A 12,988-nucleotide genomic window follows, 5' to 3' on the forward strand; every position below is an offset into this window, starting at 1 on the left:
CCCTCGCCCCAGCACCCCGGTTGCTGCAGCTCCCCGCACAGAAGCCGGTTCTCAGCAACACGCAGCTGCTGCATCCATGTGTTTGGGGGGATTTTATGGGGGATGCGAGCCCTTGCAGCGAAGGGCTCTGCCTCTGCAGGGCTGGCAGGGAGCTGCGTGGGCTGAGCCTGCCCGTGAGGCAGGGCAGCAGCCCTGAGAGGGCTGGGATGGGCTCCAAGCATCCAGCACCCTCAGCGTTCTTCGTCCCTCCAGCGCACTGCGCCATTTCATGTCCGGCTTTGCCTCTCTGGCCATCCACGCATGAAGCAGCTCTCATCCCTGTGTCCCCACAGGAAAGGGGGAGGCAAAGGCACAGCCCCCTCCTGCTCTCCATGTACCGGTGGATGGAGCAGCCCCTGCCCCCGTGACGCTGCCTGGGACCGACGCCAGCGCGGGTCCCTGATGGCAGATGTCATGGGGACGATGGTCCTGGGGGCCACCGATGAGCTGCCACCGTCACGCAGCCAAGAAACCACAGCAGCATCACCCTCCACAGCTCCTGGCCGTGCCCCCCATCCCGCGGGACACCCAGCCCAGCCCAGACTCACTGAGGAGCAGCAGGAGGGAGCCGAGGCTCCAGCGATGCCGGACAGAGGACATCTGTGGGTGCTGGGTGCCAGCCCCGGCTGAAGAACCGAAGCGGGAGCTGCAGACGGCCGGTCACCACACGTCTGGCACGGCGTCAAACACGGCAGGCTCGGCGCCGAGGCGGGCAGCGAGCATCTCCGAGCTGTCGCCTCGTCAGGGGAGGAAGTTGGTGACTCTTCCTCACTCCCCTGCGTGCTGCAGGGTTTATTTGCGAGCGGGCGAGCCCAGGCTTTCTTCCTGTGCTCAGCAATCGCAGGTCACAGGCTGCTACGAGCGCGGGTGGTGGGACCCGTGGGAGAGGGGGTCCCAGGCGGCGAGCCGCCCAGCTTGGGGTCCCAGGGAAGAGCCGGCTGCGCTCCCCTGCTCTGCTCGGCACTGGTGCTCAGCAAGGAGAAAGGCTTTGCAAAGCTCGCAGGCGGAGGTGGCAACCTAGAGGTGGGCAGGTTGAGTGCGGGAGAGCAGAGCTGCCCAAGCCCTCCCTGGGCAGGCAGGGCTGCGGGCAGGGCTGCAGGCAGGTGCCAGCGGGCAGAGATGAGAAGAGTCTCCAGGGCTGCACAGAGGGAAGTGCTTCTCCCCGAGCGGGGCCGTGAGGAAGCGCAGAGGTGGCAGCGCTTGTGCCGGGGAGCTGCTGCTGCGGAGAGGGGGAGCCGAGCCTGGGAAGGGGGAGCATGAGCTGCAAACGTGGGCGCGAGGGCACGGCTCCGACCCAGGCAGCCGCCAGCCCCCGTGCCAGCCCCTCGGGGCTGCACGTCTCCGCAGCTCCTGCTCCCCGCTCTGCTCCCCAAGTTCACGACCGCCAGCACCCCGTGAGCGAGGGCGGGAGCGCGGCGCTGGGTCTGGCCCCTCTCGCACGCAGCCGCCCCCTCCGAGAGGCAGCCGGAGCAGAAGCGGAGCCCCGGCTCTCTGCTGTCGCTTAGCGTGCCTGCTGCTCTTCAGAGACGACTGCAGCTTCGTGGCCGCAGCAGCGGGACGTGGGTCCGTGCCGGGGAGCACGGCTGGGGCGAGGATGGGGCTACGAACCTCCACGGCCCTCTGGGCTGCAGCAAGACTGCGAGATGTGTGTGGGGTCACCTCCTCTCACCCGGCCACACTCGGTGGAAAGCCAAGCACGGCTTACTGCCACCGACAACGCCGAGGGGTGCCCACTCTTGCATCCTCGGGGAACGGTCAGCAAATACCCCGCAAAAGCAGCTTCTGGCTGCCGGCAGCCCCGCACTGAGGTGCCTTGAGCGCTTTGGGCTTGCCAGGGGTTTTGGAAAATTATCTCCCCTCTCGCTTGGCTGCTAGAGGAGCCCGAGTGATGCTGCAGATGCAGCTGTGGATTTGTGGGGAAGGCAGCATTGGAGGCAGGGAGGTGTTGGACTGGAGGAGGGGGCACTGAACGGGGAGAGGGGTGCGTGACCGCGGGGAGCGAAGGGGTCCTTGGCTGACGACGAACAGGTCACCGTCCCCATGTCGGGATGGAGAGCGGGTCCAGGGCAGGAGGAGCGACACAAAAGTGCCGCTGCAGAGGCGCCCGCAGCACCGCGGGCGCTGGGGGAACGCGCCGGGGTGGGAAGCACTGGCGTGAGCCCCCGACCCCGGTGCTGCTGCCCTGTGGGGACAGAGCGGGGCGGGCAGGGACCCTCCACCACGTGCCCGTGGGCAGGTCGGGGTGGCTGCAGCGGCTGCAGCTTGGGGCTGGGCGTGGGGTGTAGCACGGGCCACCTCCCACACAGGAAAGAGGTGCCAGTCATGCAGGGCCACTGAAAAACCATTTTATACCGGGGAAACCACGCGGCTCTGCATCAGCATGCACGTCCTGGGCACGTTTGCTCAGGCGAAGCGAGCAGGAGGTGCCGCAGTGCTAAGCACGGCCACGGCAGCAGGATGGCTGCCATGTTCACTGGCCCCTGGTGCTACTCCACCACGAAAGGAAAAACCGGAGCAGGGGACACAAGGAAAAGAGCCTCAAGAAGAACAAGTTGAGTGCATTTAACCTGCCCAGGCACTGCTGTACGGGTGCTGCCCTGAGCTGCAGCTCTTCCTTAGGGTACCACCGCTCACTGCTCTCACACATTCGCCCTCTTCTCTCAAGCAGCGCCCAAAAGCTCCAAGGAGCGGCATCGTTTTGGCTGCAGAGTTGCTCCCTACTGCAGCCATCTCTGCCTGCTGCCACTCCCTGGGCGTGAGCGGGACACCGCGTTTGACGCTCTCAGGAGTTTGCCTGTGGGAACAAAGCAGAAGTTATCCGGAATTGCCAGGCCACAGCTGTGAAAGAGCAGAGACGGGGTGACCACATCCCTCGTCCTACGCAGCCACTGCGTCTCTGCGGCACCGCTCGCCAGCGGGTCATGGCCTTGCAATGGCTCTGCTGCTGGGAGCAGCGTCCCCAAAGGCAAATCAGGTCCGTGGTGCGGAGCCGGCTCCATCCCCGGCACTTCTGGCCTTCCCATGGGACCCGAGAGCCCAAGGCACTCATGCGGAGAGGTGTGCACTCACCCTGCACCACGGGAGGTGGCACAGCAGCTGCAGGAGCAGCAGGATGAAGCAATAGCAGCCTCCGAAGACATAGCAAGGGATGCGAGTGGCAGTGCCTGCGGTAGGAGAGACAGCAAGCTGTTGGGCACCATTTGCTGCTTTTGGTTTCCTTTTGTCCGACGCCTGGGCTGATGTGGTCAGCCTTCATCGGCAGCTGCCTGCACCGCTGCTGGCTGAGGAGACGGGTCCTGCTCCAAGACCCAAACGCACACCCCGTGTTCCTTGCTGCTGGGCTCCTCCTGGGGTTCCCACCTCCCCCAGGTGCCCACAGGACATCTCTGGGGGGTACAATGCCATCCCCAAGCTTCCTCCGCTGCCAGGCAGAGCAGAGCAGCTGAGGGACCTCCACGCCTCCCAGACCCCGCGTGCAGTGCCGTGTCCCTCGCTGAGCACAGCGTGAAACACATGCACACCTTCCCAGGACACGTCCTGCAGCTCACGGTCCCTCCGCCTGCCTTTGCGGGGCCCTGCTCCTCCTGCAGCCGGCAAGACCGAGCTCTGCTGCTGGCCCTGCACCGCTGGGAATGCCAATGCTCCCAAGTGCTCCCCATCACCTCTGGTTTTCAGGGGAACAGCAAAGAGGACCCTGACCTGGCCCATCCCATGCAACACAGCTCCCAGTTCTACCCTGGGAACCGCACGGATTGCAGCCCTGGGCGTCAAAGACGACTTCTTACAAGATGAGGGCTGGGCATATGAACCCCCCTTGCCCCAAACACGCCACCCCTGCCCCGGGCCCCCTGAAAGGTGCCCTCTCGATGGTGATGAGAGTGCTGAGATAGGGTTACTGGGCAGAAAGGGAGGACAGGATGGCACGGCTGGTCCGTAACCCTGGGCTGCTCTCCTGTCTCCAACGCCTGCTTGCGGGAGCCATTGGGCTCAGGCAGTGGGTTTGGCAGTGGGGCTCTAGCAGAGGCTTTGACCTTACACTCACACTCACCTGGATGCTCACGCTGGGTGAGTGCGAGGCTGGCAAAAGAGCGTTCCTCATGCAGAGACAGCCAGCTGCACGGGAAGCCCTTATACTCTGATTAAGCTAGCAGTGCAGGGCAGGATGGGTTTCCTGCCATAAAGAGAAGAAAGCTAAAGCACCCCATAAAAGATCCCGGGAAATCCTCCCTTCACCGCAGCAGCCCATCCCTTTGAGAGCAGGGACGAATTCTCTGCCAGCACCCGGCCTTTCCCGCACGCGTGGCTGGGGCAGCGCAGGAGATCTCTGTGCTGAGCACGCTCACACTCACCTGTGCCACGCTGCTTGTGCACGGTCAGGGTGATGTTCCCGGTTTGGTGTGGCGGGCTGATGGTGACGGTGTAAACCCCGCTGTTGCTGAGCTGCAGGTCCCGCAGCAGCAGGGATGCGTTCTCGGGGAAGAGTTCAGCGCGGCCGCGGTACGTGGGGTGGGGGAAGCAGTTTTCAGAGCAGCTGCTGGGAGCCCCCCCGGCATCCAGGGAGCAGTTCTGAATCGTGCAGGTGATGAGCGGGTCCCTGCTGTTACTGAACTTCCAGCGAATCAACACTGGGAAGCGAGGGGCACTGCTGAATCTGTAGGAGACGGGCAGGAGCACGGACTGACCCACGGTGGCATTGATCGAATCCCGATGGACTTTGATGACGACAGCCAGGGTTCCCCCTGCAGACGAGGGGCAGGGGCAGGTCAGCGACACGCTTCGCCCCACGGCGGGAGAGCACGGGCTGCACCCGCTGCCCCTTCCCCGCTTCAAGCACAGCCCCGTGCGGGCGTTCGCACGCCCCTCGCCCCAGCACCCCGGTTGCTGCAGCTCCCCGCACAGAAGCCGGTTCTCAGCAACACGCAGCTGCTGCATCCATGTGTTTGGGGGGATTTTATGGGGGATGCGAGCCCTTGCAGCGAAGGGCTCTGCCTCTGCAGGGCTGGCAGGGAGCTGCGTGGGCTGAGAAACCCCGGTGAATCAGCCCAAGTGATAAATTTTCTTCCCTTTCAGGAATGGGCACTGCCAGGGGTTGTGCCAGCTGTTGTGAATGCCCTCGCAGGGTTAAACTGGCGATTTCCAACCCACCTTTTAAACCAGAGAAAGCCTTTTCACAGGTCTGTTCTCATCACGTAGGCAGAAGCAGAAGAGATCTTCTGAAGTTAGAGCCATCCTGCTGTTACTGCCTTTCACGGGCTGTCCGGAGATTATAGCAGTAACTAATACAGCGCTGGTACAGCAGTGAGCAGGAGTGCCGTGAACAGCTGCGCTGGGTCCAGCTGGACTCTGCTCTCTCGGGGCTGGCTCTGGCAGATGCTTGGCACTGAGTATACGAACCCAAATTTCTAGCCTTCTGTAGTTCAGGAGAGCACCTCATGGTCACCACCAGCTGCTTCCCCTTATCGCATCAGCTCAGCATTATCCCAGTCCCAGCTTTTACATCCCCCGAGCTGCTTTCTGCCTGCCCCATCCCGGACTTACCGACGAGCATCAGGACGGAGCAGAGGGTGCAGCACCCCTGCAGAGAGCTCATGCCGTGCTTGCCTTGGAGGTGCAGCAAAGGCAGAATGGTGAGAAGCTGAACATCCTTGCTGAGCGCAAAATTTGCACGCGGACGCGCCTTGGGTAGGAGGTCCGTGGCCAGCAGCTCTGAGCTGTTGGCTTTCAACCACTTGAGACAGCCCTGGTGAAGCCTGGCCGCATGTCAGTGCCTCTGCAGCCTCTCCTCAGCTCAACAGGATGATACCTGCGGCCACGGCATGCAAGGACCAGGGTGGTGGGGTGCAGCCAGCCCAGGGGACAGCTCGGGGGGTGCCGGAGGGGTGAGGGCACAGCCAAAGTCTCCAGCAGGGAGGCTGGAGGCAAAGCAGGCAGGTGAAGAGGATGGGTGAAGAGGATGGGGGCAGTGACATTTCAGGAGGTCGATGAAGGAGCTGCAGAGGATAGCGATGGTCAGGGGAAGAGCAGCGGTTTCTGGAGGGCAGAAAAAAAAAATCTATAAGGATTTGGGAACAAAGGAGACTTTGGGAGCATGGCATTTCATCTGAATATGTATGTTTATATAGGGCATTGCTTTTTAAGTGAATATGAATCATATTGGCATTCAATAACCAAGCTTTATGTTAAGGGGAGCTGAACCAGGTGGGTTTCCTGAGCCCAGGGAGTGGTCCTGGTCCACTAAAGGCCAAGCGGGTGCCATTCCCAAGCCCCGGCAGCAACAAGGCGGAGCACGTATCCCAGCACGCAGGCACTCTCCGCACAGCCGGCGAGCAGCGCTTTTACCAGCACCCCCACGGACACGAAGGGTGCGAAGGGCCTGATCCTGCTCTCGCTCTCCAGCTGGGGCTCGCAGCTCGCCTGGAGCTCTCGCACTCATTCGCATCACACGAGCACCCCTCCCGCCCTCTCCTGCGCCCAGCCCAGGCCTGCCGGCGCTCCGCACATGGTCCCAGCACCCTTGTCCTATTCACCAGCCAGTCTGGCTTGGGGTTTGCCATGGGATCAGGGTGGAGCACAGCCTGGAGAGCACAATCCTAGAGAAAACAGGTAGGAACCACCCCATTTATCCCCCCTCCTTACTTTGCCATGCTTGTTCTTCCCCCTTGACTCCTCCCAAATAAACAACCCACCCTTGATTGCTTTTCACCCCATTCCTCTCAGCTCTGCTACATCACACCCAAATTCAGTATTTCCCATCCCATTACCTCGGCAGGACTCTGCTCCCCAGAAGGTCCCCAGCACCCCTCCACAGCAACCTGGGAAGTTTGACCATTTCTTACACTACAGTAACAATATCTTGGAGGCAAATGATTACATAGTTCAGAATTGCTTACTGTCGTGATTTTAAAGAGGATTTGTCCTCTAAGGTCTAGCAAAGTGACCGTCACGGATTTGCACCTAGCCAGGATCACTACCAAACAGGGCATTTATTAGCTTGAATGTTCACAGAGAATAAACGCAGAAGAGATGCAGGCACAAAGCACCCGGTGTTTGTGTACCCCCGATTAGGTCAAGGTTTGAGCTAGAACTCTTGCTCTACACGTAAACACTCAGAGGTATTCTCAGCAGCCAACTCAGCCTTATGCCAGTGGTCGTAAGGTATTACCTGGCTGCCCCCGTGTCAGAGTGACTTCTTGTTCTTGCAGCACATCTTATTTCATGGTCACGATCCTCTCTCATAAACTGTAGCTCCGGAAGTTGTGGTTTGGGTTTTTTTTTTTAACTTTTAAAAATCCTATAGTATTTAATGGTTACAGTAATCCATGCAGACACTCCCCCTCTCAGCACCAGAGCAGAGGGGTTAGGCAGCATTTTGTGACGCCTGTGAAAACTGCAGAACTTGCCTTTAAGGATTTTGTCTCGAAGATCTCCTTAGCTGCAGAAGTGTTGTGACTATAAGGGCTTCAGTTTGGCAGCAAACCCAGCCCCAGGATGAAGTGAGAGACAAGTGGAAGCTTGCAGGGGTCTGCGTCTCCCTCCCTCCATGAACTGAAGTGTCCCCTTATGTTTCAAAGCACCTCTTGAGGTGCATCACAAAATCCGGGTTTGCTTTGCAAAAGCCTTGTGACATCCCAATCCTGAGCACAGCACTCAACAGCCTCCATCAGCTCTAGCCTGCTTTGGGCTGATGGACATCACAGTCGTGTTGCAGAAGTCCTCGCACACTTCAAAAAGCCTTTCTCTGCTCGAGCGGCTCTGCTTTGCTGTGGGATGGCAGCTCTGAGGGTCAGCTTTGGGGAGGACAGCTGGGATTTAGGGGCAGATCTCAGCCCTCTGCAGCTGGCCACAGCCACCGACGTTCATCTAAAGGATCTTTCAGAAACAGCTTGCAACTGCAGCAGATGAGCTCGGCCTCACCTCCGTCACCCACCGCAGCCTCCCAAGAGGCAGAAGATCCCTCCCTTGGTACTTTTCTAGTGTTGACATAGAAACATCCTGCTTACCCTTCACAGTTTCATAGTTGTTTCTGAAAATAGAGTTATAATGGTACAGGTGTTTTCTTTAGAGGCTTCTTTTGCTCCCAGAGCTGCGTGCACGCTCAGGAGCTGAGGTAGCCCAACACCACCAAGCATCCGCTGCAGAAATACCTGAGCATCCATTTCCACATGACCTGCCTGCACGTCCCGGCAGCTGTGGGACCTTTGCTTTGGTCTGGGGGCTCCTGTGCCACGTGCACGCTGCCACGGAAAGGCTACTTGAGAGCTGTGAGCGATGCCAGGGCAGGAGGGGAGAGTACCAGGGCTGCCAAATGGGCTCAGTGTTGCAAAAGCACCTCGTGCTAAGATGGGGACCTTGCAGAGCACCGGCAGCAAAGGCAGGACAAAGCTAATCAGCAAGTGAAAAATTAGGGATTTAAGAATTCCTCCATCTACAGCAGAGCTTGAGAAACCACACTGTCATAAGGACCTGCAAAGCACCGAGAGTAACCAACGGGGATTAAAAGTGCATAAATGGTAAAAATATGTCCATTCACAGCAGCCTCCATGACAGCCCTGAACTGCTGGGCTTCACGGCAGAGCCCATCGCCCACAGATGAGCAAGACACATCCCGGCTCCCTCCCCCTCCTTCCTACCCACGAGTGTGGCCGGGGCTGTTGTCACCCCAATTACCGCTGCCCCCACCTGCGTCACTGGGGGAAAGACGCCTGCGTGTGGCGAGGGTGACGCGCCGGGTTGGGGTTTGCCATCTGAAGGTGACACCATACCCCTCGTGCTGTCGGTGAACGGCAACGAGGACCGGTTCTCAGGGAAGAGCTCAGCGCAGCCAAATTCAAGACGTCTTTTCTCCAGCTCAGAGAAACCACCCATTTCCAATACCAAAACACCGAATGCCAGTTAGGTCCTCGGTGTCACGAAAGCACAGCAGAAAACGTCTCTTCCTACCACAGCCCCGCTGGAAATGCTTCCTTTCACACCCCCAGCACTCAGAAATAAACCCCAAACCACAGGTGCTTCAGATTGCCATGACCAAACGGAGCCATCTGGGACACCATCCCCTCCTCTCGCCCCAGCTCAGGAACCCTTTGGTCCCACAGCCCCGTGGCTCAGACCCTCCCGGACTTGGGAAGATCGGGACGGGGCGAGCAGCCAGCACCATGGGGAAGTGCCAGCTTCTGGCACTCAAAGTGCCGTCTCCTGGCCCTGGGACACGGGCAAGTCATGAGCATGAGGATGGAAGCTGTTGGCCATGGAGCTCCGCAGGGCGCGGGAAGGAGCTGGGAGCCATCGTGGGGTATTTTTCTCTCTCAGGATGGAGACTCGCAGCTCGGGGGACAGCAGGGCGAGGTGGGCAGAACAACCCCTTGACACCTCCATGGGTCCCCTCGGATTTTCCCTGCACAGGGGAAGCTGAAGGTCTCCAAAAGGCAACCGCAGCCCAGGGATGAGTTACCAACCAGGTGCCCCGCTCCCTGAAGGTCAGAGTCCAAAACCAGGCAGGACTCAGGATCTTCTCCTTTTGCCCCCAGAATCAGAAATTTGAGCAGATGAGCACAATTTCTCCATAAATGAGAGCAGCAGTATTACACTGGCTGGGGAAGAATTGCTTCCTGTTCTTTTCTTCCTTTTCTGGCCCTTTTACGGCTACAATATGAAATACATACACTCTGACTCTGCCAGCATGTAACAGGTAAAGTGCATGGGAGTTGTTTTCGCTCTCTGAAGTGTCCCAAAATTGCTCTTGGGATATTTTGTTGATGGTGGTGGCTAAGCAAGGACCCACTGAAAGGGCTTTACAGACCATGGATGTCACTGTGGGGAATGGCACAGCCATCGGTCGGGAGGCACCAGGAAAACAGTAACAGCATTTCAGTCCAAGCAGTCCGTTTTCACAGCAGAAGTGCCACGCGTTTGGCATTAAGTGCTCTCGGGTAACGCTTCTCATTAAGAAATCCCATAGATGTGACTTTCCCAGGCTATTTTGGGGATTGCCATCAGACTCCCTCCTCCTCCGGTCAGGAGGAGCCTCCAGCCCTGCGCACGCACCAGCCAGCACCTCCAGACTTGTGCTTTAGGGGGAAAGAGGAAGGAAAAAAGCACTGCTTGACTCCGGTTGATGGTTTTCTGACAGCAGCGTTTTGTGGATGAACTTATCTTCTATGGTTAGGTCTCCAAGAGGGCAGAGCAAAGCAGGACCTGCCTTCCCCCAGCAGCAGCCAGCCCCAGGCAGCACGCGTGGGGCTCTGCGCCCACCCTCCTATTGCCTCAGTTTCCCCTTTGAGCGGGTTAAAGCAGCTAAATCAAAACCCTCGAAGAGTTACAAGCATAAAGAAATTGAAGTCTAACCTAAGTATAGCTGAGAAATACTCAAGCTAAAGGAAAAAATTGCTACTCCACCGCAATCATGTTATATTTCAGTATGAAGAAATCAGCTTATAATCACAGCAGCAGCTGCCAGGTGACCACCACCCACATCACCCCAGGCCACAGCACGTTCTCATCTCTTACTACACGTCTTCTGAAACCTTACACCCACAAAGAATTCACCTGCATTCATTAACATTTGACAGCCACATTAGTCAGCGTGACAGCACGCACCCCCTTTCCGATTAGCAACCCTTGCGTGATCTTTAGCACCGACCCCCCAGGTACCTGCTAGGGCATCTCCCCCTCAAGCAAGCACCTCTGCCAGGCAACACGCTGCACAACGGGTCTGAACATCACCAAAACCACCCAGTTTTTGGGGAGGACACGCCAGAAAGAGTAAAGTTCCTTCCCTTCACTTTTAGCCTGGAGACAGCCAGCATATTTGAGATATAAGGATCCATTTTCCTAGTGAGGGCCACCTAATTTTGGGATGCAGCAGTCCCATTCTGTCTTCCTCCTCAAAAATGCTCTGGGAACAGTGGAAAATCCCCACAGCACATGTCAGAGAGCCCAGCTAGTTATTGCTGCTCACAAGAAGACACCCCTTTCCCCCGCCGCCTCCTGCAGCGCTTACCTTCCACCCATTTTGCACACAGAAAAACACCACAACCCCCTCTGCTTCTCTTCCCCAGGGAAAGCTTTGAGGCTGGTTTTATGGACAACCATTCATCAACATGCTGATGGGAAAAGTCTGCCCTTTTATTACCTAATTGCCTTCAAATCCTCTTCACCTGGAGCCACATTAAGGGAAAAGCCACAGTATCCACAAAGACACACAACAACGGCTGCAAATATGACAAAGGACACAGGAATAAAATGAAAATCTTGTGGAAATCCACATTAGACCTGGAAACCGGAGGGCAAAGCTTATGTGCCTCCTTTATCCAGGTGATTTGCTGCAAACCTGCCGATGCAAAGCCTTGCTGGGGGCTGCCCCTGTCTCCGGCGTGGCTGCAGGCTGTGTTGAGAGCTAATCCCGGCGGAGCACGGGAGCTTTTCCAGATGGGCTAAATTACAAGTCCCCAAGGGCTTGGATAGATATAAACTTGTCACTCAAAATAGACTCATTTCTTCCTTCCCTAAACTTAGGCGGGGAATAGTTTTGCCCCTTCTTGCACGTCGCCGAGCGTAAAGCGTCACCATCTGTGATCCCTGTATTTTACGCTACCGTGCACACCAGCAAAATCCAAACCTCCGAATGGGAGAAATGCTTGGGGGTGGAGAGCAGGCAGCACTGTGCGGGCCCCCCGCACTATTGCACTACGGCAATAGTTAATGAACAGTAATGAACTGGAACTGGGTGCAGCAGTGTAGCAACATCTGACAGCGAATACGTAATTTCTCTGGCTAATGACTCAGGAGGTCTTTGAAGTTCAAACAGAAAAAGGCGAGGAGAATCATAGAATCATAGAATCGTTTAGGTTGGCAAAGCCCTTTAAGATCATCCAGTCCAACCATTAACCTACACTGCCAAGGCCACCACTAAACCAATTAAGGGTAGAGGAATAATTTCATGTTTCCTGCCTTGGTGGCTGCATTATTTTTTAATGAAAGTAAAAACTAGGAATCACTAAGGTTGGAAAGGACCTCTAAGATCATCATTCCAACCATCAACCCAACACCCCCATGCCCACTAAACCATGGCCCCAAGTGCCACATCTGCACGTTTTTTGAACACTTCCAGGGATGGGGACTCCCCCACCTCTCTGGGCAGCCTGTTCCAATGCTTGACCACTCTTTCCATGAAGAAATTTTTTCCCAATATCCAACCTAAACCTCCCCTGGTGCAGGGACACTGGGTAGAATTAGCAGATCCCAATTGCCCGGCACACGGGAGAGAGTGTACTTGCATGTCCCTGTTCCAAACCGTCAACTCAAACCAGAGATGTCTGTGTTGCTGCGGATTATTTAAGAATTTAAGAAGAGCAGGAGGTGTCAGGAAGAGTTTCCAGGAGAGTTTGTAACTGTGAGGTTTGCACATTACCTTTAATATTTCACGTACTGTAACCAGCAGCCCACCCTTCCTGCACACAGTGAGGTTAATTACAAGGAAATTTGCTTGCACCACCTGCCCTTCCTCAAAATTGCGATACTTGCCACATGTTAATGTGCTTCCGCCTTTTTTCCTGTAAATTCATATTGTCCCGTTTCCATAGCAAAACTGCTCATGCCTCTCTGATCCTGACAGTTCAGGTTTGAACTAAGGTTTTTAATTAGGTTAACTTTGGGTAACACATTTTCAGTTAACTTAGCTGAAGGACCCTATTAAAATAGCTTCTGTGTTTTCCAGTAGCCAAAAAGGAAAGAAATGAGGAGCAAAGCTAAAAATGTAAATACTTTTCAGCTTAGCTAAGAATAACTTCAGTACAGCGAGTGCAAAATTAAAACATTTCTTTCATATAAGAAAAGGCTTTTAATCACTACACGTAGATTATAATTGAGGGCAGCATGGATCAAACGGTTGCAAGAACGATACGTACGTTCTTTTTCCTTTTTTTGGTTGCCTCTCTTTCTCTCAAACAATTCT

General features: G+C 56.4%; 1 long non-coding RNA gene across 1 annotated transcript; it reads right to left on the reverse strand.

The window, feature by feature from the left end:
- Nucleotides 1-2,585: 2,585 nt before the first annotated feature.
- LOC142594813 (uncharacterized) lies at nucleotides 2,586-3,197 on the reverse strand. The gene is made up of 2 exons (XR_012831593.1): nucleotides 3,109-3,197; nucleotides 2,586-2,833 (listed from the first exon to the last, which is right to left on the reverse strand). It is a non-coding gene; the product is annotated as an uncharacterized LOC142594813 (long non-coding RNA).
- Nucleotides 3,198-12,988: the final 9,791 nt, after the last annotated feature.

This window comes from Pelecanus crispus, chromosome 13 (assembly GCF_030463565.1).
Source record: "Pelecanus crispus isolate bPelCri1 chromosome 13, bPelCri1.pri, whole genome shotgun sequence".
In the NCBI taxonomy this organism is placed as follows: Eukaryota; Metazoa; Chordata; class Aves; order Pelecaniformes; family Pelecanidae; genus Pelecanus; species Pelecanus crispus.